Raw genomic sequence first — 24253 nt, 5'->3', positions numbered from 1 at the left:
AGTACTGCTCTCTTCCTTACGGTCCTGGTGCCTTCCTTTTCTGCAGGGTCACGGGAGTGACTGGAGTGGAGGCTTGATGGGCAGCTCACTGTTGGAGAAGAGGAGGTTAGGAAATAGGGCTGAGGCAGGAGCAAGGAGAATTGGGGCCTGTGGTTTCTTCTTTGGGAACCTCCAGCCCAGTGCCCACTTGTGATTGCTTTAATGATTTGAGCAAGTTTGCTAAGACCCCTCCAATCTGCCTTTCCCAAGGATCACATTCAGTTCCCAGAGGTTTCCAGGGGCAAGGATGGGAATCTAATTGATGTGTCTTACCATGAGTGTCTCTTCCTCTTCTCTCTATCAAATAGGGATTAACAGTGTTTGTGGGAGGATTTTTTTCCCTCTCGCCTCCAGTCACCCCACAGCCACCTTGTTCTTTGCAGCGAGAGAGGATTTTCTGCTGACAGGGAGTTCTGTGGACTCCATTGCAGGTTTTTGACTGCAGCACATTCCATCTGTGACAGTCACAGCAGCTTGAGGTCCTGGGAGTTCTAGTGTGGGATTCTGGGCCTGAGCTCACCAGGGCCATCTAAGCTTGGAAGTGTGAGGCCAGAGTTGTGTGTGGGGAGTGGCGTTCCTAGGAGTGGCCCCTGGCTCCCAAGCGGTGCTGTGTCACTGACTCAGCACACACCAGGGGACACGGGGCTCCATTTTCTCATCCATTAGAAGTGACTGCTAAATCCTGGCTGGTCGCCCTCCTGAAGTGGTTTGAGATTGATTTTGTAAAGCTGGCAGGCAGGATTAGGCCATGCCACTCAGCAGAGCTGCTAGGGAACACTTGCTAGAAATGCTAAAGACGATGAGGCTGATGGGTCAGCCCTGGCCCACGGAACACACCAAGTCAGCAGAGCTGGGGGCTAACGTGTCCTGAAGTTTGTCACATCTGAGAGGCAGGGGTGGCTCAGTGGAATGTCATGGGCCTGGGTGGCCAGGCCCGGTTCCCACACTCGGACAGAGTTCACTCTATCCTCTTAATGCCCATCCTAGGCCAGGACAATTGTTCTCCCCACTTTGTAGTCAAGGTCACACTGGGGCACACTGAGGTTAAGGACCTTTCCTATGACTACACTGTTGGGAATTGGCAGGACCAGGATTTGAACCCAGGGAGTCCAGTTTCAGAACCTGAGGGTTGTAGGAAAAGCCCACTGGAAGAGTGGGGAGGCAGGAAGGATATTGGAGGAGAAGCCTCGATTCTGGGGCTGACTGCAGTGGAACCACTGAGAGATCAAAAGCATGTCCTTTCACAGCCCTAGACTGTAGGCCCTTTCTTTACCTTTACAGTGAGGTTTTTGCGAAGATCATCCCTTCTATCTCTAAAATCGAGAAAACTGTAGTTCAGCATACTTGAGGGGCACGGTGTTCCTGTAGAAGAGCTGGACAATCACCAGAAACTCAGGAGCAGAAGAAACCAGATATTGTAATAGCAACAACCACAAGCACAATTGCCACCACAATTGCTCACATTTACTGACACTTGTTAGGTGCCAGGCACTAAGCCTTTTGCAGGTATTGTTTCATTTAATCCTCACAACAGATCTAGGAGGTAGCTACTAATGCCATTCCTACTTTATGGATCTAGTAACTAAGGCCCAGAAAGGTTAATGAAGTCACTGGATATCACACAGCTTATAAGTGGTGGGAATCTGAAGCATTTCTCCCCGCCCTCTCTGCCCACCAAGTCTGTTTCCTCCCACTACACCTGATGTGACAGCACACCCAAGAGCTCCAGAGAAGACAGTGTTTGGGGTTAACAGAAGAACAGCCTTCCTGAATGCAATTTCCACCAGCAGCTGCTGGTAGGCATCTGGCCTCGGGAGACTTCCTTTAAGCCCACCTGGGGGCTGAAGACGGGTTCCGCGGATGACAGGGCGACCCTGAGGAGACTATCAGCTTTCAGCTGCCTTCTACCTTTAAGCACCTTGGGGCACCAGATGTTGGAAACTCATATCAGAGGGCTTTGCCTTTTGCTTTCTTCCCTTTTGATTATATATTGAACTAAAATGTCAGCAGAGCAGTAGAGGACAAATAGGCTTTGCATTGATGCTTAATTGCGATAAACATTTTCCAGGAAAAATTTAATTGCAGACTAGAAAACTAGAGTAGGTCCCTAAGAGCCAGGAGGAAGAGGAAAGAGTTGATTCCTAAGTGCTGAAAAGGGACGGGGAAGAGTGTGGGTGTAAGAGAGTAAAAATGTATCCTTCTGGTCATGAGAATGCACCTGGAACCAAGTGGACATCTGGGAAGAGGATGGGGCATGCATCTGTCTGTGCTAGGCAGGGCAGGCTACCTGCTGTGACAAATGACCCCAAAACCCAGGCAGCTTTACTCCCCTTCCCCACCAGCATTTACTTTTCTCTAACCTCACTGACATCACAGCCCAATGAGGTTGGAAGCTGGGGGAGGTGAGGGATGGGCTCTGCTCCACTGAGCCACTTAGGGATCCAGGCTCCTTCCACTCAAGTCTCTGACATTCCCTTTGAGGCTGAGAGAGTTCTTGAGATCACATGAAGAAGGCAACCTTGCTCCCACCACCCAGATAATAGGCCACACTTCCTCCCACATTCCATTGGTGGGAACTAATTTTATGGGCCCACCGACATGCAAGAAGACTGCAAGTTGGCTTAGGAAGTCTTCCTGGAAGCTGAGGATTGGGGTTGGTGAATTGCATTCTTCTTGCCACATTCTAGGTTCCCCAGAAGTTGACCCCCAAGACCTTCCTCAAGTTTTAATAGAACCTACTACCTGAAGGTCTCTGAGAAAATCCCAGTGAGGATCATGTCCTTTTCCCCTGGCATGTATCTAAGGGTGGAGAGAAAAGCCATTTTGTGGTTTTGTAGTGGCAAACAGTGCTGTAATCAAAATCCTTTTGGTCCTTCTGTTCATCATACTCCTGTGGACAAAGTCCAAGATCAGTCTGTGTACTCTAAATACAGTGATGTACTTAGTCTATACGTATAATCTCTAGCCAATGGCTGCATGTTAACTCTCTGAGTCTGGCTACTGTGTTATCTAAGCCTATGATGGTCATGTGTGCTTATCTGAAGCCATGTAGGTAGTTTAACCAGTGGTTTTCAAACATGACTGTATTTTAGGATTGGCTGAAAAGCCTGTTAAGGTGCAGATGTTTTCCCTGCCACCACTCCAGAGACTCAGATTTGACAGGTCTGAGGTGGGTCTCTGCACCTGCCTTTTTTTTTTTTTTTTTTTTTAGACGGAGTCTCGCTCTGTCGCCCAGGCTGGAGTGCCGTGACATGATCTCGGCTCACTGCAACCTGCATCTCCCAGGTGCAGGCGATTCTCCTGCCTCAACCTCCGAGTAGCTGGGACTACAGGTGCACGCCACCACACCTGGCTAAATTTTTTGTATTTTTAGTAGAGATGGGGTTTCATTATGTTGGCCAAGATGGTGTCGATCTCTTGACCTCATGATCCGCCTGCCTCAGCCTAGCACCTGCATTTTTAAAAAGCATCTTAGATAAGTCTGATGAACACCAAATATTGAGAACCGTTGAGTAGCACCATAGTTCAATTTCTGAGTAAGCAGATCATTTGGAATATACTTGAATTCAGAGAACTTGATATAGCTGATGTCACCTCAAAAAATAAGCAAGCAGACATGACACTTGACATAGTACACGCTAATGGGAAACAGTTTTGGCCACGTGTCAGATGACATGGGACCAAGTCTTAACTGTCACTAACTACCCATGTGAACTCCAGTAAGCAAAGCACTTATGAAACACACTTTCTGTTTCCTCTTCAGAAAGTGGGAGCCACGGCCACCCCACACTCTCCCTACAGAGTCATTTGGCTGATCGAATATATTTAAGTATGGTAGCACTTTGAAAAATATAAATGTCTATAATAGCAGCAGGTAATATCAATATTAGATAAACTGAGGGGGTTACTTACACTTCAATGGAATCATTTGCCTTCCAAAGAGATTTCCTAACATTCCTTAACATTTAAATGCTTGCTTACAGAAAACTAATTGGGAATGAAGGCCAGAGGAATGCACTATTAATGCATTGTTAAGGCACTAAGGTAATAAATCAGATATGAAGGATTCTGAAACAAGCATCTAAGCCAATAGATTGATTTACAAAAGTTCAGTTCATATCCATCCATTGCTGAAAGCAAGGTACAACTGTAAGTAGCTCTTCTTCATAATTGTTATTAAAGAAAACAGAAGTTTCCCTACCATTTTTGCATGTATAGTTATTTTATATTTCCTTTCCCCCAATTTCTTTCTAAAACCTACTTCTCAAGAATAGTTTCTATTCTGAGAATTGCAGGTGGATTTATTTGCCACACTTTCCTTTGTTCTTGCTAATACTGATCCTGTTTCCTAAATCTATGTCCCTAAGAAGTGGGACTGTTCTATGCTGAAATAGTCAGAGAAACAGGCTTTAAAAGCCTCAAATCCTTTCACTTTGCCTCATTTTATTAAGGCCAAGGATGCAGAATAGAGGCTATAACTTTTGTTCTCAGGCATGGGTTTTAGGTCTGTTATAGCAGGTAAAGATGGTGTGAGAAACAGGCATTTTTAGAAAAAATTGTAAGTCAGGTATAAATGAATGCAATGGATTATGAGCATGGATGGCTATTAAGTTCCATACCATCAATTGGAAGTGGCTACCTGGAATACAATGCTGAGGATTCTGAGATCTTATTTGGGCACTCAGGAAGGAATGCCGCAATTGATTAGTGATGTCTGCCATGGGCAAGGCGTGAGAAGGAGCAACATTGTGCTATCCTTGACTAAGATGATGGCCAAGGAGTAGGAAGGTGGGGAAGAAAAGAAGAATGAATAGATTTCTAGAAATGCACAACTAATTGGCAGGATTTCTAAGTTAGTGTTGTCCAGACTTTCATCCTTCAAAGCCTACTTCGTATGTTCTCCATGAAAACAACGACACATCATACATTTTTATAATTTGTTTCCTTGCCCATTTCCCCACAGCTCAGACCTCCCTCTCACTATCACTTTCAATCTTGTGAACTCCTTAAAAATTCCCTCTGGTCCCTGGATGTTCCTTATTTTCTTTCTGCCCACCTCAAATTTCATAGTATATGAGGGTAAGATTTTTATTAACTAGTTTTATTTTTATTGCATTATTTGATATTCATTGACTGTGATTTATCTGTTTTCACAAGCTAGATTTTGTCATCCTCGGGATGTGAGGCCCTAGAAAAAATGAACCTTGCCAAGTGCTGGTCTGTGAACAACATCATAGAGTGACTGCTGTGGTACTCCACCCCAATCCCCTTTTCCAGTCCTAGGGCACTTGTTTCCCCAGACACTGGGAGTGTTGCTGGCTGACAGCTCTTAGTGCCATGATGAAGGGTGCCAGCTTCTCCAAACAGCCATTAGCCAAGATGGTGCCTTAGATAGAGAGACTGGCATGGGTTCAGCACATCCTGTTGGGTTGAAGCTCAGCTTCACAGGTTCTAGTTTGTCCTGCATTCTCCACTTCACTTCCATCTTCTCTTCTGACTGCCTATCCTTCAGACTTCAGGATTGAGCACCACACACAGAAACAACAGACTCAGATAAACTATATAACCAGCTCCAATGATTGCATAGGTCATGTCCCTTTAACAAATAAATTTCCAATTCTGTCTACCTATCTGTCTGTCTATCTATCTATCTATCTATCTATCTATCTATCTATCTATCTATCTATCTATCCATCCATATATCTCTCTACCTACCTACCTATGTATCTATCAATCCATCCCTCCATTTTTCCATTTACCTTCCCACTGAATGGTTCTCCTGGGATCAAACTCTGGTTGATGCAGTCGTCTTGCAGTAATTTCCCCCCACTTGAAGGGAGCTGTTGACCCTAATGAGACAAGCCCTCCTCACATCCAATAACTAGTTGACAGGGGGTTATAGAGGCCTGGACCTCTTACTTCAGGGTAGGACAGCTCTACATGGACTTTCAGCTCTTGAGCTCACTGTGGAGCTAGCTGAGGTCTCATTACGACTGCATCACTATCCAGCTTCTCCCTATGCCCAGACTTGATTCCTCCCCTTCCTCCTCTTCCTCCCTGCCCTGCTGTAGGGATTGAGTCCCAGGGCAGTCCCAGTAAATTTGCTGCAGGCGAACTCTTCCTTTGAGTCTTGTTCCTAGGTAACTCAACTGAAGACACAGTTTAGTATCATTCATTTCAGTTTGGCAAACTTTTCTTTAGCATGTTTTTGAAACTGGCACTGTGTGGAAACTCAAAGTACAAAGATGAATGACACCCAGTTACTGCTCCCAGAGAACACATAATAGTGTAGACAGAAACATGGGCAGGTGATTTCAAGACATAGGCATATCCAGAAAGCTGCAGTGGTAGCCTATAGCCCACACAATTCAAGAAGGGCTTCCTAGTATGCCTGACCTGAGTCTCAGATGAGTAAATGTTTGTCTGGTGAGGTAGGAAGTGCACTCCAGACAGAGACAGCATGAACAAGGACGTGGGTCCTGAAAGGGCACACAGAGTGCACCTTGGTGTCATAAGAGAATCAAGTGTGAGGGCTGGAACTTGCACATTATTTTATGGCCAGTGGAGAACCATGGAAAGAGTTTCTGCAGAGGAATGACATGGTCAGATTTGTGTTTCAGAAACATCCGTCTGGTGACTTAAAGAGGAACATGGTTGTATTAGTCTGAGTTCTCCAGAAAGACAAAACCAATAGGATATACAAGAGGGGATTCATTAGGGAATTGATGCAAAGAGGAAGGGAAGCCCTATAATAAGCTGTCTGCAAAGACCAGAGCAGCCAGTAGTGTGGCTCAGTCTAAGTCCAAGTCTGGGAGCATCAGAACCACAAAACGTAAAAAAAAGATGGTAAAGTCCCCAGCTGAGGCTGAAGGCCCAAGACCCCCTGGGAGGCTGCTGGTGGAAGTCCCAGAGCCTGAAAGCCAAAGAACCTGGGGTCTGATGTTCAACGATAGGAGAATAGGCATCCCACACCAGAAGGAAGAGAGAGAGAGAGAGAGAGAGAGAGAGAGAGATCTCCCTTCTGCCTGTTCCAATTGGGCCCCCTGCCGATGAGAGGGTGCCTGCCCACATTGAGGGCATGTCTTCCTCTCTGAATCCACTGACTCGCTCTTCAGTCTGCCCTGGAAACACTCACACCCAGAAGACACGCTTCACCAGACACCTAGCCATCCCTCAACTCAGTCATGTGGACACCTACAATTAACCATCACAGCAGTTCACACTCCATGTCTATCCCAAACTTCTCCTAGGGAGCCTTCCTCTTCTGCAGTTCTGCAGCAGCTAGGAAGCTCAAAACTACACCTTTAGGGTGTAATTTGGGTTCTGGACATGATTTACGTTTTATCAACCAGAAATATTTGCCCGGGATTTGGAAGGTGGAAGCGAGGCTGCACCCCTGGGGGTTCTGCTGGTCCCCTTGCTCACAGAGGCACTGGGTTTTTCTGCCGTGGTTTCATGATCACAGTTTCTTTGAATCATGGCTGTTTCCTAATTGCCATGGCTTTCTGAGCACGCTGGCATCTGATTATGGCAATGGAGGCATGGTTCTGGAGCTGGCAGCTCAGGCATAAGCTTCTTTGTTTGACATGCAGCTTCTGGATTATAAAAGAGGCAGTAGATCCCATGCACTCAGGTTCTGCAATGTGGTTCTCAAAGCCATTTTCAAAAGCTCCACCTGCTTCTTCAGCTTTTCCAGCAATTCTGTAAGCCATTTAATGCCTTATAACAAATCACCATCTACTTAAACTGGATAGAGTGAATTCTGTTCTCTGCAACTGAATCCTGATCAATACCAGTGCCAAGACTAAAGGCAGAGAGACTTGTTACAAAGCTGTTACAAATGTCCAGGCAGATGATAAACAGGGTTGTGGGGATAGGGAGGAAGGGAGGCATCAGAAAAATGTGGAGGAGGTAAAATTAGTAGCACTCAGTGATTAATTAGGTGTCAAGAATGGGAAGTTAGAAAAGTGATTGCTAGGATGACTCAGTTTTCTGTGCAGACAACTCAGATCAGATTTTGGGGGAGAAGCAACTTGGGGGGTAGGATGCAAAAATGAAGAGTTCAGGTACCTAGGGGATGTCCAAGTAATTTTTCTCCTGTTTCATAATTAAATTAGCCATAACTGCACACGTAATTGTGTAATTATTTATTACTATTGATTTCTTCCCTGGATCTATGAATGCTATGCTTATTCATTCCTGGCACAGTCTCTGGCAAAGAATAGGTTAGGTGTTCAACAGACATTTGTTGAATGTGGAATAAATGAGTTGGATAATAAAAATTCTAATGATCGTAGTCGGCATTATCAAGATGAGCAGTCTCAGGCACTGCTGCTATGAATGGCTGTTAGACACTTGGCAAAATTGTGCTTTTTTGATAATGATGATGGCGATGTTGATGATGATGATGATGATAATATGTTAGACCAGGAATATCTTTATGGTTGGAAAACCAAGCCAGAGGTATGGAATTTTATTAGCATTCTTCTAAAACCCAGAAAAAGTAGGCCAGAATCTCCTACTTCCATCAAATTGTACTTCTGTTACATATTCATTAAATGACAGCCATGTGGTAGGCCTATTAGGAAGTTCTCCCAGGTGTTTTGCATGGGAAAAAGCTGCTGTTGATCTGTCATATACTCAGTGAAATTGCCAGCTCTTGTAAATCAAAGCCAAAGTTGACTCCAGCGACTCAGAGAAAAGCACACCCTCAGCCAGACTGATTCCTGCAGCTGCTCACAGGGCGAGGCAGCAACTGGATCATTATCTGCAACACGATTATGAAGCTGGGCTGTGCTTGGGGCGGGGTTCCCCTTCTGGTTTTGTGCAGTCACTACTGTACTGTGTATCCGCTGTGCGTATGCTGCCTCCTACGCGTGTGCACAGGAGGCAATCATCTGACCTGCCAGACCCAACGCCCCTTGTAAAACTACTTATTATGCCTCCTTACCTGCCTGAAGTGAAATTCAGAGGTAATATAACCTAGATGCATATGTAAGTGCAAACAAATCAGTATCTCTTAACTGTAATAGTTAAGAGAGATACGATCGAAACTTACAATAAGATGATGTGTGCCTCAACATGTGAATGACCACACTACTAGACATGAAGAAGTGCTCCGATGCTTGGACCCATATGAAATCCCCATGAATGTGACAGCTGCAAATATAGACTCCTAAGGGTATGTTATAATATTAAACAATCCTTTGATAAAGTTCCAGTGCAATAAAGAAAATTCTTCCCTTGATTTACACAGTGGTGACAATTCTTTGGAAATTCAGTGTATGTTAAAGTAAACAAACCAAAATAAAACCCCAAAACAAACAAAAAAACCAAAACGTTTGTTAAGGTTCTAGATGATTAAAAACAGGTTTTTCACGTATGTATTGTCCAGAGGGATAAACAAAGTTGTGTGGGACTCAGGCAATTCTTGATCATGGGGACTGCCCTGGGCAGTGGCCTACTAAATGCCAGTAGTCACTTAATCATTGTGATGATCAGAAAACTGCTCTCCCAAATTTTCAAATGCCTCTTTGGGCACAGTACCAACCCCACTGAGAATCCCATTATTCCAGCAAGAGCTCCTCTATCAGATCACTCCATTGAGCAACCTGCCCACTTAAGAAAATATAGAGCCAGGGGACTGGAGTTAAGATTTGGGAGGACAACAGGATGCTACTATGGTTTTGAAACTGTAATCCACCCACAAGGGTCAGCATAATGGAAATTTGCTCAGCACGCATTTTGCAAGGATTCACTACTAAAAAACTCATAAACAAATAGCAATGGAAGTTCAGCAAGCTTCATCTCTTTTGGTTACCTGGAGTTTATGCCTGGGATAGTAGTTCAGCCTAATGACTTGAAGTCATTATCTGGTTAGAAGTATTCAGTAAAAACGGCCAGGCACAGTGACTCATGCCTGTAATCCCAGCACTTTGGAAGGCAGAGGTGGGCGGATCACTTGAGATCAGGAATTCCAGATTAGCCTGGCCAACATGGCGAAACCCCATCTCTACTAAAAATACAAAAATTAGCCAGGCGTGGTGGCTCATGCCTGTAATTCCAGGTACTCAGGGGCAGGAGAATCGCTTGAACTTGGGAGGCAGAGGTGGCAGTGAGCTGAGATTGCACCACTGCACTCCAGCCTGGGCGACAGAGCAAGACGCTGTCTCAAAAAAAGAAGTATTTGGTAAAAAGGATCACTTAAAAAACAATACTGAAGATTAGGGAGTAACTACCTCAGTTTGAATCCCGTTGTCACTCACTAGCTGTGTGATTTTGGGCAAGATGTTAAGATTTTACTTAGCATCTCAGTGCCTCACAATAGTAATAGTGTTTCTGTTACATGCTGTTGAATACATCATAGTGTTCTTATGAGGACTGAGTGAGTTCATATTCGTATTAGAGTAGTGTCTGGCATACAGAGTAAATACATCATATGGACAGGTTAAAATAGCCTAATACATACATTTTAAAAACAATGAAAAAGTCTCATTCCTATAAAAAGTATTTACACAAATGAAGTATGATAAGCAATAAAAAGGAAGACAGATAAATAATACAACAATTAAAAAGATGTTGCAAAGCCATTCAAGGCTGATTGTCAAATGGATATGGTAGCAATTTGAGAAATTTGGAAGAAAGATGGGTCTCAATGAGCTGATCTGGGGACGCCACACAGGGAAAGAAAGTCTTCGAGTGAGTCCCAAGGGACAGCAGTAATCTATACTGGTGAAATGAAGTGGGTACCAGCCTGAACCACCCAGGTCTTGGGAAGCAGAGCCATCACAAGAGGCCTGGAGACTAGCTGGGGGACTGGACTATGACAGATCAGCCCCCAGCCCAGGGGACTGCAAGAAGTCTCACTCCTATCCCTGTTTCTCTCCATCCTGTTAGGTAACTATTTTTATCCTTACACTTTTTCTTTAGGCAATGTCAGTACATATTTCCAATTCCCCTCTTTTCTTACACAAAAGATAGCATTCTATATATCCTATTATTTGTTTACTTCTCACTTTAGAAAACATCCTGGGACTTTTTCCATATTGGCATTCAGAGAACTTCTTCAGTTTTTCTTTGAGTGCTGCATAGTATTTTGTTGTATGTTACACCATAATTTATTTAAATAGCCCCCCATCAATGAATATTTGGGTTGCTTCCAGTCTTTTGCCATTACATTGCTGTAATAAATAACCTTGTGCATATGTCAGGTATGCTGAGTGGATTCCCAGAAGCAGGAGTGCTGGGTAAATGGGTGAATGTTTCTGCAATTTTGGTAGCTATTGCCAGGTTCCCTATCATGAAGTAGTAGCATCATTTTGCATTCTCACCAACCATGTATGAGGATGTCTGTCCCCACAGTCTCACCAACAGAGGATGGTGGCAAACTTTTGGTTTTCTGCTAATCTGGGAGATGGGAAACTTTATTTTACTGTGGCTTTTCATTTGCATGTATCTTATTGCCAGTGAGGTTGTGAACCTCCTTGTGTATTTAAAGACCATTTGCATTTGTCTTCAATGTCATGTTCTTGGCTTATTTTTTCTATTGAATGTTTGGGATTTTTTTCTATTTTTAGAAAATTTTTATTATTGAGATTAATGAACTGAAAATATGTTAACCCTTTTCTTTTGCCTTTTTTATGGTTTTGACATTATTTTAAAGAACTACAGTTCACCCTTAAACAACACAAGTTTGAACACGTGGATGCACTTTTACAAGGATTTTTTTCCATAGCAGTTATACCGAGTATACCTGTCCCTCCTGCCTCCCCTTCCACCTCCTCTACCTCTTCTGTTTCTACCATTCTTGGGACAGCTAGACCACCTCCTCCTCTTCCTCCTCTTCCTCAGCCTGCTCAGTGTGAAACAATAAGGCTGAAAACCTTTATGATGATCCACTTACACTTGATGAAAAGTAAATATATTTTCCTTATGATTTTCCTATACCATTTTCTTTTCTCTAGCTTACTTTATTGTAAGCACACAGTATATAATACATATAAAAATTATGTTGTATGTGTTATATATAATACATAAAACATACAAATCAATCAAATGTTTATGTTACTGGGAAGGCTTCTGGTCAAAAGTAGGCTATTAGTACTTAAGTTTCGGGGAAGCCAAAAGTTATATGCAGATTTTTGACTACATGGGGTGTTGGTGTTCCCAACCCCTGCATTGTTCAAGGGTCAACTGTGATAACTTACTGAAATGATTTATTCAATATGTCAACATTGACTTAATAAATATATTCATTTAATAAATATATTGAATATATTTAAAATATATTCAAAAATATATATTCAAGGGAATCCCACAATTTCAATATATTTAAAATCTATTCAATACATAAAAATATAAGTACGTTTAATATACTAAAATTTAATAAATATATTGAATTCTATGCCAGCTATTGATGATAAAAATAAATAATTTAAGGGGGATTCTCTTGAAAAGTAACTAGTGCAGAAGATGAGCTCAAAATCTGATCTGGTGCAAGGAATGATAACAATATTTGACATTTGCTCTTTACAGTTTACAAGTTACTTTCACAATTATCATCTTTTTAGTAACTCATAGATAACTTTTAAGGTTGTGTTAGTTAAGTGTTTGTTTTGCTGTGGTGAAGGAAAACTGAAAATAACATTGCCTTAAGCAAAACAAAATGTTTCTGTCCTATGCAAGTTTAGATGAGAGGTCTAGGGCTGGTATTGGGCTCCATGGTGCCAAATATGTAGGCTCTTTATGTAACCTCAACCTCATGGCCCAAAATAGTGACATCTCTAGTCCAGAGAGCAGGATGGGAGAGCAGTAATGAATAAGACAGTAAATGCATATGCTTAGTGTCTCTTAAAGACAGTTCCAGCTGCTACAAGACCTTTCCATTTATACCAAGTTGGCCAGAGCTCAGTCACATGGCCACATCTACTTGCAAGGAAGGTTAGGATTATTCCAGGTTGCCAGGTGCCAGCTAAAGATGGTTGACAACGGAGCATTTATTACAAATGGAGAGGGGATACTGGGGTTCAACCAGAACTTTCTTCCAGAAAAATACATAGAAAAGGCATCATTATACTCATAATAAAAGGGGAGGAAGGGATAAGTATTTTCTTGTTAAAGACGTTTAATTGAGCACATCTCCTTCCCCCTGACACCTCACAAAAAGAATAGTAAAGGGGGAAAAGGCATGAACCCCTAACAGTAAAGAGCATGAAGAAGGGGATCTATCAGTGGATGAGTGGTTTTAGCAAATTTCTAACAACCAAAAAGTGCAAGTGAGAAATTTTGGTGGGGTTGCAATAAAGGATGAAGTCAATCTGCCTTGCAGAATTTGGGAAAGGTTCTGGTCCTGAGTTGTCAGGCAAGGCAGAGGGGAGGACTGAGGACTGGGACTGAAAAGAGAGATTGATTAAAGGTTTGTATATAAAAAAATTGCCCACCATCCCCCCATACAGAATGCATGACAGCCAGGAAATTACCACCATTTCTAAAAAGCTTCACTTTTCTCTAAAGAAATTATACAAATGGTCTGGAAAAAAACTGGGACAGCTGGTATGACTATTGATATCACAAAAACAGTCTTTCTTATCCTTTCTTTTAGACGTCTCCAGAGCAAGAGTCAGTTTCCTGCCTACCAGTCTACAAGTTCTATCCATGTATCCAGAACTCCTAATTCTTAACTCCTTATTCTTAAATATCAATAGACAAAGTTTAAAAGCCTTGAAAACATCACCCTAAAGAAACAGAAATAATCCAAGAATAGAAGAGAACTTAAAAATAAAATTCAACAATATCTTCAGAGTAAAGTGACCATGTAATTAATTTATTATCTAACCTGGAACAATTTTGAGAATGATATGGGGATCTATTAATAATTATGCCAGGACAACAGATATAAACCATGACTGTCCCCCACAAATCAAGATATATGATCACACTATATCAGAAAGATTTAAAGGTATTGTATTCATAAATGAACACAGGATGCTAACAAAAAGAAACAGAAGAGGTGACATTGCAGCTAATATCACAGAAATGCAAAGGAACATAAAAGATTACTATGAACAACTATACACCAACATATTGAATTACCTAGGAGAAATGGATAAATTCCTACAAATATATAACCTACCAAGACTGAGGCAAAAAGAAATAGAAAATTTGAACAGACCAATACAAAGTAAGGAGATTAAATCAGTAATAAAATTATCCCATCAAAGAAAAGCCCAAGTTGGGCATGGGGCACACACCTGTAATCCAAGCTACTCAGGAGACTGAGGGAGGATAATCACTTGAGTCCAGAAATTCAAAAGCAGCCCAGACATCATAGCAAGACCCAATCTCAAATTTTAAAAAAGGAAAAGAAAATAAGAGAAAAGCCCAAGACCTGATTGGCTTTACTGATTGGCTTTCCAAACATTTAGAGAACTAATAACAACCCTTCTCAAACTCTTCCAGAAAACCCGAAGAAGAGATAATACTTCCAACCTCATTTTATGAGGCCATCCTTATCCCAGTACAAAAGCCAGACTAGGACATTACAAGAAAAGAAAATTACAGGCCAATATTCCTGATGAGCACAGGTGCAAAAATCCTCAACAAAATACTAGCAAACAAAATTCAACAGCACATCAAAAAGATCATTCACCATAATCCAGTGGGATTTATTTCAAGGATGCAAAGATGGTTCAATATACACAAATCTATAAATGTGATATACCACATTAGCAAAATGAAGGGTAAAAACTGTATGATCATTTCAATAGATGTAGAAAAAAACATTTGACAAAATTAAACATCCATTCATGATAAAAACTCTCAATAAATTAAGTATATAAGGAATGTACCTCAACACAATAAAAAGCCGTATATGACAAACCCATAGCTAAAATGACACTTAAGAATGAGAAGTTGAAAACTTTTATTCTAAGATTAGGAACCAGACATGGAGGCCCACTCTTGTCACTTCTATTCAACATAATGTTAAAAGTCCCAGCCAGAGCAATTTAGGCAAGAAAAAGAAAGGCATACAAATTGGAAAGGAAAAAATTAAATTGTCCGTGTTTTCAGAAGGCATGATCTTATTATACAAAACCCTAAAGACTCTGCAAAAACCCTGTTAGAAATGAATTCGAAGTTGCAGGATACAAAATCAACATAAAAATCAGTAGTATTTTATACATTAACAAAATATTATCCAAAAGAGAATCAAGAAAAGAATCCCATTTACAATGGCTACAAAAAACAAATTCAGAAATAAACTTGACCAAGGAAGTAAAAGGCCTGTACACTAAAGACTAGAAAATCGATGAAAGAAATTAAAGAAGACACAAATAAATGGCAAGACATCCTGTGTTCATGAATTGGAATAATTAATATTGTTAAAAAAAAACCAACTCAAAATGTATTAAAGGCTTAAACGTATGACCTGAAACTATAAAATCTTAGGAAAAAAATATAGGATAAAAGCTTCATGACATAAATATTATCCCAAAAGCAAAGGAAACAAAACTGAAAATAGACAAATAAGATTACGTCAAACTAAAAAGCTTCTGCACAGCCAAGTAAACAATCAACAGAGTGAAGAGACAATCTATGGATTGGGAGAAAATATTTACAAATCATACACCTGATAATGAGTTAATATCCAAAATATACAAAGAACTAAAATAATTCAATAAGAAGAAAACAAATAATTTGATTTTTAAAAAATGGACTTGCACAGACATTTCTCAGAAGAATAGATACAAATGGCCAACAAGTATATGAAAAAATGCTCAACATTACTAATCATCAGGTAAATGCAAATTAAAACCACAATGAGATATCACTTCACACCTGTTAAAATGGCCATTATCAAAAACACAAAAGATGGCCAGGTGCAGTGGCTCGTGCCTATAATCCCAGCACTTTGGGAGGCCGAGGCAGATGGATCACCTGAGGCCAGGAGTTCAAGACCAGCCTGGCCAACATGGTAAAACCTGTCTCTATGAAAAATACAAAAACTAGCCGAATGTGGTGGTGGGTGCCTGTAATTCCAGCTGCTCAGGAGGCTGAGGCAGGAGAATCACCTGAATCTGGGAGATGGAGTTTGCAGTGAGCCGAGGTTGCGCCACTGCACTCCAGCCTGGGTGACAGGGTGAGACTCCGTCTCAAAACAAAAACAAACAAACAAACAAACAAAAAAAACCCCACAAAAGGTAAGTGCTGGCAAGGGTGTGGAGAAAAAATGAACCCTTGCACACTGTTGGTGGGAATGTAAATTAGTGCAACCACTACAGAAAACAGTATGGCGTTTCCTCAAAACATTAAAAATAGAGCTACCATATGATCCAACAATCTCACTACTGGGTATACATCAAAAGGAAATTAAATGAGTACGTCAAAGACATATCTACACTCCCATATACATTGCAGCATTATTCACAATAGCCAAAGGAGTTCAAGACCAGCCTGGCCAAACCAAAATATGGAATCAACCTGAAATACTATTCAGCCTTAAAGAAGGAGGAAATCCTGTCATTTGCAACAACATGAGCAAACCTGGAGGACATTATGTTAAGTGAAATAAGTCAGACACAGGAAAACAAATACTGCACGATCTCATATGTGGAACCTAAAAACGTTGAACTGGTAGAAGTAAAGAGTGGGATGGTGGTAACCAGGGGCTGGGGAGGTGGGGACAGGGGGTGGTGGGGAGATGTTAGTGAAAGGGTACACAATATCAATTAGACAGGAGGAATAAGTAAAAGAGATTCATTGTACAACATGGTGACTATGGTTAATAACAGTGTGTTGTATTCTTGAAAATCTCTAAGAGAATACATTTTAAATGTTCTCACCACAAAAAATAAGTACGTGAGGTAATGCATACATTAATTAACTCGATTTAGCCATTCCACAATGTATACCTATTTCAAAACATGTTGTACATAATAAATACATATATTTTTACTTGTCAATTAAAAAAACTAATTAATTAATAGGGTGAAAAAGACAACTACATAAAAAACATGTATATAATATTGTCTTATTTCCAATTACAAGGCAAGTGAAAATTTTCAACAGAGGAAAAATGACTAGCTAGAATTTTCATATCTGAAAATGGTGATAATAATCATTTAGGTTTGTTGTGAGAAATAAACTAGTTTATGTAAGTAAAATACATAAAATCATCCCTGGCACACAGAAATAAATGTTATCTATTAAGTTTATTATGACTAACAGCAAGACATATCAGACAAAAAGATATTTCTATAATGTGTGCCCTGTTTTCCCCAAATTTCATTAGGATTTTAAAAAGCCTCACACACTACATTTTCATCTGTTTTGTTTCTTGGAGACTTGATGTGTGATTATCTGATTTTGTCTTTTCTACATTTTCTGACTCTACTGTTTATATTCCTGTTTCATTTCAGTTTTATGTTGCTGATGTTTTAGTTATCTGCCTGTTGGTGCAGGCAAATTTTTAGGTATCATGTTCTGCTCTTAGAGGTAAAAATAAAAAGTATGCTATCCACCAGAAAAAATCAAAATAATTAGTAATTTTTCTTCCTGCCATTAACAGGCTTATAATTATTTACCTTAGCATTTATGCCTAAGAGAAGGACCATTTGTGATATTTTAACACTTATCTGGTACAGCAACACCAACCAACCAGAGACAGAACTGCACAGAATGGGCACTGGCCTTAAATCCCAGTAAGCCTCTCTCTGTCTTGTTTCCCAGCTGAAGATCAGTCCTAACAAAAAGAATCTGAGAGGAGAAAAATGGACTTTTCTTTCTTCTTAGGGGTTTTAGATAGACTTTCTTTTCCCCTACCCCAGAATAACTCCATTGTCAATTATTTCTTCCAAAATAGTCATAGGAATTGGAAATCATTAATAATGAAGTAGTGATTGCCATTTCTAAATTTTCAGATATTCTACCTTCTGGTATTATTTAGTTCCCTGCCACATATCCATGGAAGTGAGAGAGAATCAAGCCAGTGGCATGCATATTGGCTCAGAGAAGGACAGAAAAAATAAAATAAAATAATAAAATAATCAGAAACCAGGATTCTCAGAAATTAAAAAAATATGATTGCAAAGTTTATATAAATAATGGAATAAAAAGTTGAGGAAAATCTTCCAGAACATAGAGGAAAAAGAGAAAAAAATGTCAAAAGTATGAAGAAAACAGGCACAAAAGACCAATCTTGGCATTGACTTTGAGGAATTGGCATCTGACTTTTGGGAGTACAAAACAGAGAACAATGAAAACCAAAGGGAATGTAATCAAGGAAATAATAGAAGAAAAGTCTCAGAACTTTCAAAATACAAGGGCTGCCAAATTCCCAGCAAGAAAAAAAAAGAAACAGTTCTTCTGCTAAGACACCCTCACTGTGGAATTTCAGAACACCAGGAATCAGAAGATTCTAAGAGGTTCTAAAGAGAATAAAGTAAGTCCCCTGCAAAGGAAAGAGAATCAGAGTGATATCAGATTTCTAATTCACAATGCACAGATGCCAAAATGCAGTACAATAAAGTCTTTTAAAGTTTTGAAAGCAAATTATTTAAAACTAGAATTCTATATCAAACTAAACAAGCATTTAAGTGTGAGTGCACAATAAAGACAGTTTCAGATAGTTAAGAGTGAAGTTTACTCCTATATACCCTTTCTAAGGAAGTTACTTGAATGGATCAACCCCAGAAAAACTAAGGCAAAATCCCAGGCAATGGAAGGTTTAAAAATAAAAATAAAAGAAATAATATAATTCATCCAGGAAATTCGTGGTTGCCTGTTTTCAGTTGACCTAGCAAGCAGTTAGTCTGAATTAAAACAGAATGTCAATGGAATCCAAGAAGAATGAAATGAATTCCCAGGGCTACAAAGAATGAGTCAAAGCTGAATGTGATAATGAAATATATGTCTCTTCTATCAATAAAAACAACAACAAAACAATCAGAAATTTCAGGAAAAACAAAAAAGTGTACAAATAAGTCAGTCCAAATAGAAACTAAACTAAAATATGGCATTTTTCTGAGCAATGGATGAGTAGGAGAAAGAAGACTATTTGTTCCTGATGCCAGAAACATTTTGCACTGGGGTCATAACATTGGAACTATAGAGAAGAAATGTAATCACGGCACATTGCTTAGCTCTGTAATTAACAATATTTACAAAGTCATAACATAACCACTGTTTTCTGGTTTTCAATTTTTAGAATCAACCTATAAACAAAGTAGGGGAAACTTAATTGTGGTTACAGAGTATCTAGAATTTGGGAGGTAAGAGAGTAGGGAGGTAGAGGAAAGAGACATTATGCTTCTATCTTCATCTTACAAAATGAGGAACCAAAGGTATCATTGACTGTTGATGAAACAACAATTAGAGGTTTGTCTACAGTTACAACTGTAACTCAGAAACTAAAATAGCTAGAACTTTCAAAACTTGCAAGGGAGTGGGGGACATGAATTAAAACTTTATCTACCCTAGAAAGAAGTGGGTAGATAATGTCTACCGAGGTTGTTGATCAAGACATAGCCAATATAAACATACCATTTGGAGATGGAGTAAGAAACCACAAGTGCTAAAAACAGAAACTGTTTAAAGGCTGTCTTCTGTGGGAAGCAAAATAAGGATGGGGAGACGAGGAGCAAGGAGACTGTTTCTTTACATTAAGAAACCTCTGGATGATTTGACATTTTAATCAGGTGCATGAAGCATTCTGATAAAACTTAAAGTCTTGGAAATCCATTTCACAGCCATGTAAACAGAAAAGTTGGTCACAAAATAAATGACATATTCATAATAAAGTGAGAGAAAGTGGGGCTCAGATAGATGAGGTGAATCATCCCAGCTCACACTGGCCTGAGGCTGGTAAGGGGCAGAGTTGGGATTTGAACCCAGTTCTTCCAAGACTGAGTGCAGTGCCTGATTCACAGAGCCTTGGAGAGGGTCAAGGAGATCCAAGTGAGAAAGTACGTTGTGAGCTGTGGAGCACACTGCAAAGGATGAGCACTATTTCAATTATTCCATCTGCCTGTACTCACCAGTTACCTACAAGTACTTAGTCACTTCACTCCTGTTTGAGATTTTGATGGGATTCAACTGTTGTCAGTTGACCTAGCAAGCAGTTAGTCTGAATTAAAACAGAATATCAATGGAATCCAAGAAGAATGTAATGAATTCCCAGGAGTATGAAAAATGAGTAAAAGCTGAATGTAATAATGAAGGTGTATGTCTCTTCCATCAACAAAAACAACAACGAAGCAATCAGAAACTCCAGGAAAAACAAAAAAATTATACAAATAAGTCATACCCTAAATAGAAACTAAACTAAAATGTGGCATTTTTCTGAGCAAACATAAATAGCCCATGTGACTGGCAAATGTGCCCTTTACATGTTTGAAATGTCCTAGGGGGTAGTCTGTAAAAAATGCATTGTAGCGGGGCGTGGTGGCTCATGCCTGTAATCCCAACACTCTGGGAGGCCGAGGCAGGCGGATCATGAGGTCAGGAGATTGAGACCATCCTGGTTAACATGGTGAAGCCCCATCTCTACTAAAAATACAAAAAATTAGCTGGACGTTGTGGTACACACCTGTAGTCCCAGCTACTCGGGAGGCTGAGGCAGGAGAATAGCGTGAACCCCGGAGGTGGAGCTTGCAGTGAGCTGAGATCGTGCCACTGCACTCCAGAGTGGGCTTCCTTTTCTACACATCTGCTCCAGGTAGGGGACTGAACTGCCCCAACTTCAGTCCTGGGCCTCACACAGACTGAACCTCCTTTTTCCCTCCTCCTCCTGGAAGGAACTGGCAGAGACAAGCCAACTTTGAGTTTCTCATCTGCCCTTAGGTGGTTTTGCCTATTAAAGGTGATGGTTCTTATCGTGGACCCAGCTTCTTATCGGAATTCATGGATCCCTGGTTATGAAAGAAGGATTAGAATATTGCAAACTTCTACTTCCAAGGAGCGGCTTGACAGAAAGCCTCAAGTACTATAATCTGGAAACATAAATCGAATATGTACAGCCATTTACGTAGCTAGGAGGCCATTAGGGAACAAACACATATTTTCCTCTGGGATGTAACATGCAATCACCTAGGTGAGCACTGAGAGATAAAATACAGACTGACAACGTTTAAGTTCAGGGGTGCAGGGTACAGAGGCAAAGAGGCCCTTGCTGCCTCCTCTTCCCAGCTATTAACAGAGCTTGATGTAGTTTTGAATGTTGGGCTTGATTTAGATCAAATCAGCCTGGAGGTAAGCAAATTTTGCCCACTGGTGGGGAGAGAGACTGAACTGGTCAGACCACTTATCTGCGGTCATAAGTGATTGGGTATGTTGGCGATTGTGGTGGAAAAGGCTGTCCCAGCCTTCACTCGGTGTTGATGTGAGTCCTGAGCAGCGAATCATTTTTCTTTAAGATCTCCCTTGAGAAGCCCTGCAAGTTGCCATGAGAGCCAGTGGAAAATGAGTAATATTCTGGTTGAGGGTCCCCAGTCCTCCAGGAGGCTACAGAGTTTGCAGGATACTGGGTGCCCATGTGTGCAAAGCATCTACAATTCTAGACTGAATAATGAACTCATGCATATACAAACTATCATTTTCCACATGTATATATAGATGCTGTTATGATTACTAAAATACAAATAATGTTAAAGCATTACTCAATTGACAGTAACACTTTATGTGGTTTCTAAAAGAACATTAAAAATACAGCCATATGTATGCCTGCAGTCCACCTACTTGGGAGGCTGAGGCAGGAGAATCACTTCAGCACAGGATTTCAAGGCTGCAATGAGTTACATTCGTGCCACTGCACTCCAGCCTGGGTGACAGAGTGAGACCCTATCATTTAACAAAGAAAAAGAAAGAAAGAAAATAAAACAAACAAACAAACAAACATAAAAGAGCCCTAAGTCTTTTCTCTGCTCCCTCAGCTTCTAATCAGGCTTCCATAGATCCCTGTTTCCCTTCAGAGTACTTATAACGGTTTATGATTGTATTTCTATATGCATGACTGTTTGTTTCATGTTTGTCTCTCCCACTAGACTATAAGCTTCATGAGGGCAAGAACTGCTTCTGTTTTCTCATAAATTATATACCCAACCTTTAGACACATGACTGATACATAGTAAGTGCTCAGTAAATATTTGTTAAGCAAATGAATGAGGTGGTGAGATTAAGGGAGGGTGTCCAAGAAGTTTTTTGATAGTTAAAAAGTTTGAGGCAATAATCTGTTCATTTTATAAACATAACTGAGATCCAGAAGAGCCAAGAGACTAACCAAAGAGACATGTTGGTTCATTACAAATACGGGAACAATCCCAGCTCAGTGTTCTTTCCAACATTATTGTCAATGTCTAATAGCATTTTTTTTTTTGAGCCTATACATATGTAACGTGGTGCTAGGGATGATAGAAAGCAGACCAAGTAGAGGCTCAGCCTCTTTGATGATTACAATCTAAAAGAGTGGCCGGGTGCGATGGCTCACGCCTGTAATCCCAGCACTTTGGGAGGCTGACACGGGTGGGTCATGAGGTCAGGAGATTGAGACCAGCGTGGCTAACATGGTGAAACCCTGTCTCTACTAAAAATACGAAAAAATTAGCTGGGCGTGGTGGTGCACGCCTGTAGTCCCAGCTACTCTGGAGGCTGAGGCAGGAGAATCGCTTGAAGCTGGGAGGTGGAGGTTGCAGTGAGCCAAGATCATGCCACTGCACTCCAGCCTGGGTGATAGAGAGAGACTCTAGCTCAAAAAAAAAAAAGAGTGAGTGTCTGGTGGCTATATTATGCAGCATCTTGTATATTGATTGACACTTTCTTTGAATGATTTACTATAAACTATATACGTAGCTCCCTGGGATGTATAATGGTGTCAATTGCAAACAACAGGTTACTAAAAAGAGGAAAATCTATTTTCTGCAGCCCTCTCCCCACTCCATATGCCTCTAGTCCCTTCCTGAACCTTAAGTTAGACAGTGCTATGTATGAAATGCCAGTCACTGGGGAGAACAGTTCTAGGTGCTGTTGGGGAAATACACAGGACTTAACAGGCACAGTATCCACTTTAGAGACAAAACCAAGAAAGTCTACATTTATTTTCCTCTGCAGCTAGAATTCTTTCTCTCTAATGATCTGTTTTGGGCATTTGGCAGCTGCAGAGTTGACCTGCAAATAAATTCAACTACATTCACAGTTCCTAAAAATGACTGTGACCAGTTTACTCATATAGGAGAGAAGAAAATATTTTCAAAGAGAGCAAAGGTACATAGCAAAAAGCTGCATAAAATAAGGAGAAAAGGCTTGAGATTGTATAAATCCAACCCCAATTCTTGGCTATTATGAAGCTACAGTCACTGGGTTAAGAAGGAAAATCTCAACACGCAGCCTCCATGGGACCCTGCCAGCAGCCTGTGGGGCACGGCCCTGCCCTTCTCCAGTGATTGTCCATTGCCATTGCTTGACAAGGAATATTTAAAAACTCTAATGCTACTCCCAATCAACTGGGACTTTCGGTGCTGGAGGTCCCAGCTGGAAAATAGGGTGACCATATTTCAACCAGAAAAAAACATGTTTTAAATAAAATTTCCTCTCCCTTTGTTTGTTAACAGCAACAGGACCCCTAAAAGGGCTTTTCTCAGGTCACTTAGTTTAGTGTACTTGGAGAAAGCCTCAGGAAAGGGAGTGGTATCAGTAATTGGGCTGCTTGTGAGGGTGAAGGTCTTGCTTACCCGGCTATGGGCTGCAATAATTCGTCTTGCTGAAAGGGCATTCAGCCTTATCTCCCTCTGCTCTGTGCCAGAAGCCGTACTGGTCATTTTACCTGTGACAACCCATTTATTCTAACCAGCCATCCAGTGAGAGGCTTACCATTCTTTTCATCTTGCAGATTTAAGAATAAACAGGTTCAAAAACGCTAAAGTTCCTCACCCAAGGTCACACAGCTAGTACAGAGTGGAGGCAAGACTTGAAGCCATAATCTTATCCAGTATTACAAAGCTAAGGTCTACTCACAGGCAAGAATTGTGTGTACATCTAGAGAGAAGCCCTTCTATCCACCATGACAAGGTAGCACTGTAACAGATGTTGGGGGGCACATGAGCTTCTCACTGAGGAGCCCTGGGGTTACTCTTCCAGGCAGAGCCCTGCCTTGGTTCTTCTGCAGGAGAAAGCAGATCTGCGACAGACACACAAGGTCCACTCTTCAGACCTTTCTGTGGAGCTG

This window comes from Pongo pygmaeus, chromosome 3 (assembly GCF_028885625.2).
Source record: "Pongo pygmaeus isolate AG05252 chromosome 3, NHGRI_mPonPyg2-v2.0_pri, whole genome shotgun sequence".
NCBI classification, from domain to species: Eukaryota; Metazoa; Chordata; class Mammalia; order Primates; family Hominidae; genus Pongo; species Pongo pygmaeus.
Note: the sequence above shows the minus strand (reverse complement) of the source record.